The sequence below is a fragment of the Poromitra crassiceps genome, assembly GCF_964638095.1.
Source record: "Poromitra crassiceps genome assembly, chromosome: 3".
NCBI lineage: Eukaryota > Metazoa > Chordata > Actinopteri > Beryciformes > Melamphaidae > Poromitra > Poromitra crassiceps.
Window position 1 is genome coordinate 87,923,083 of NC_139625.1, and position 3,387 is coordinate 87,926,469.

A 3,387-nucleotide genomic window follows, 5' to 3' on the forward strand; every position below is an offset into this window, starting at 1 on the left:
GTTACAAGCAGTGGAAGTTAGCTTGTTTTCACTAAAAATGCCCTCCTCGGAAGAGAAATAGGAGAAAAAGAGGTTTTTAGTGAAGGACACCGTTTCAAGCAGAACTCTCTTTTGAGCCTTTTATTTTTTGCCTCAGTGACACATCAGACATATACAGTATTTGTTTTCCCAAATAAATAAATAAAAAATAAGAGAATGTATTTGAGGGAGCTGTGTCGGTCCATCCCGCCCAGTGAGCGGCTACAGAGAGAGAGAGAGAGAGAGAGAGTCTGGCCCCTGGGGTTTCTTGACAGATGAGGCTTGGCCGCAGCCTCTTTGCTACAGTATTGTCAGTAAAATGGAAGAACCTCAGAATAAGTTGGAACCTATTTCGAGACATGGTCTTTCCGAAATAGGTGGTGTAGGACTACACACAGGACTGGGACTAGGACTGGACTGCGCCTCCATCGACTCAGAGTCTGAAAACACAAAATATCAAAGTATGATAAATATGTGCACAAAATCAAATAAATAATTTACTTTTACAGTTGCCATGTGGATTTTTAGCTTAGCTTGATAAAAGCATAAACAAATGGAACCAATGAACCCTTATGTGGTCACACTCACGCACTCTCTCTCTCACACACACACACACACACACACACACACACACACACACACACAGGAATAACGAGTGCTGTAACGTTACCTGCTGTCACGTTACCTCTCATAACTAACATTAGCACAGAAGATCACACAATAGCTACGTTAGTGCTGTAAACTTTGAAATGTTTATGTGACACAGACGGCTGTGTGTGATAATTTCATCTCAAACGCGATACAAAAAATAGGCTATTTCTTACCATCGTCATCGCTCTCTCGAAGTGGCACCCATTCCCTCCTCCTCCGATTCATCTGTGTCAGACGGATCAGAATGCTGTGAAGGGGAGCCTTCGTCGCCCTGGCGCTCCGTCGTGGAGCAACAACAAAATAAACGCCGGTGTCTTCCTCGCCATCGTCGCCATCCGAGAACTCTGGGTCGGACTCTGTTTCGACCACAGGCTCCATCTGGACCCTGGGCAGGGGCACGGGACGACGAAGCCCCATGGTCTCTTCGATTGTCCGCTGGCGTGGACCGGGGTGCGTGCTAGAACTGGGCCCAGGGGAATCCAAGTGTGGGCCTTGAGGACGCCCAGCAGCGCTGCGGCCACGCCGGCCACCGCGGCGACCGCCTCTCTTCATCTAGCTACTGCTAAATAGATTACTGCTAAATGGGTGACTATACTATAAATACTAAACTAGCGGGTTCCTTTTATCAGTTTGACTTGAAACAATGTCACAGGCTGGGAAAGTGTCTGATGTAATGTAAACAACCAAAATATGAAAGTACGTCCGAGTACGTCCTTGGCACAGAACGCCATTGTTAAAAGTACGTCCGGGTACGTCCTTGGCAGAGAATGAGTTAACTGGCCTTTGGCACACACCCGAACACACAACGGCGAATCATTGCTAACCAATAGCTAGCATTAGCAATTTAGGTTGTTGATAACATAGTTTAGCTAGTGTGTCACTCAGTCAGCACTGCGCAGTTGCCGGTCGGAGACAGACTGACCAGAGGTCAGGGCCGTAACCAGGGTTCCGAAATAGGGGAGGTCCAGCAAGGGTAGGCGGATTCGGTCGCGCCCGCAAGGGCGCCGCCGAAAAAAATTTGAGGGTTTTCCCCCCCCTTTTTTAGCCATATTTAGAGTAATATATCATTTTAAATCAACAATAGGATTATACTGTTGTGATGTCATTATTCAGTATATTCTCTTTCATGTCACCACCTGCTCAGCTCTCCTGTCAACATAATTGTAACTAACAAACACAAACTGTTTTAGCCAAATTCATATCAAAATGACACCTACAAACACAGGTACACAACCCAAGTCGTACACAACACACAAAGTCATCATCGATAATAAAAAAAACATACAGAGGGACATTTATTTATTCCTGATAGGAACGATTGAAAAATAAAATAAAATATATTATGTTGTTTTTAACTTTACACCACCTCTTTTTGTTACTTATTGGGTCATGAAACTGAAACCATGCATATAGCCACCTGCATACCTGACTTCGGGAGCTTGGCAATTGGCATCATGCATGATTAGCCAGTAGCATCCCAACGTGTCACACAGGTAACATTACTTAAGAGACAGACTAGACACTTACTTTCTTGGTTGTTGCTAAAAAATCTGTCAGTGTCACTCACTGTCTGTCGTTCACTCGCTCACTGTCTCGCAGCTCGCTCACCTTCAATTATCTCGCCAGGCAGACAGACAGTCATCACTCACCACCATGCTGGTGCTCTCTCGGAATCAAGTTACCGCGGACGCGGCGTCAGATGACTTCCTGCCTGACCTGCCTTTCGTTTCAAAATAAAAGCGATCCCGTGTTTTTCATGCTTTTCCATGCAGATTGTTTTATAAAAAAAAAAAAAAAAAAAAAATTCCCTCTGAAATATTAGGGGAGGTCCGGACCTCCCCGTCCTCATAGCTAGTTACGGCCATGCCAGAGGTATCGCAGCAGAATGGCAATAACAGTGGAGATTGATTGACAGAAATGTCAACCAATCACAACTGGGTTGAAATTTGATTGTACTAGGTGACGTCAGCAAACACAGATGTGCACTAAAATACAATAAAAAAGTTTTTGGGTTCAGCACGACTTTAAAGTCGACCTGAACTATTCAGTGCACCTATTTAACACTTTCAGTGCCACGGCCCTTGGGCAAAAGGTTGCTTGCTGTGCCACATAGGCCGCAATGCATTTTAAAACAGTCATATAATTTCTTTAATAATTACTATGTAAACACTGAACACGCACAAATAACGATGAGACTCTCTTCTATCACCTGCAAAAAAAAGTTTATTGATCCCATTTTCCGTTCTTTAGTTATGAGCCGGAGAAGATAGCTTGATTAAACGAAAAACAGAGCTTTTTTTCTACGAGCTGAGATAATGAGCCTTTTGTGAAATTAAACATTTCAAGCACATCACTGACTCTGAAGCTAATTTTCTGATGTAGTCACACCTCAAAAATAATTTCCTTCAATAAAACAGTGAAGGCAAGGGAATTTTGTTTGGAAGAATAATATTTTTAGCTGAAACCAGCAGCGCTGGCGCCTGCATGCGCTGCTGGTTGCAGCTTCTTGCTGATCTTTTGCTGCTGGTGGGCATCGGATATTCTGGCTTGCGTTTGCCAACCCTGTCCTGCTGTCTGGGTCTGTGTTGTGTACTTGGCTCTGCGTGCCCACCTCCCCCCCTCCTCCTCCCCCCCCCCCCCGTTGTGGGAGGAGTGTCTCTCTGCTCTGCTGTTTTCTCGTTTTCTCTGCCTGTGCTCAGCACTGAAAAAGTCAGCCAG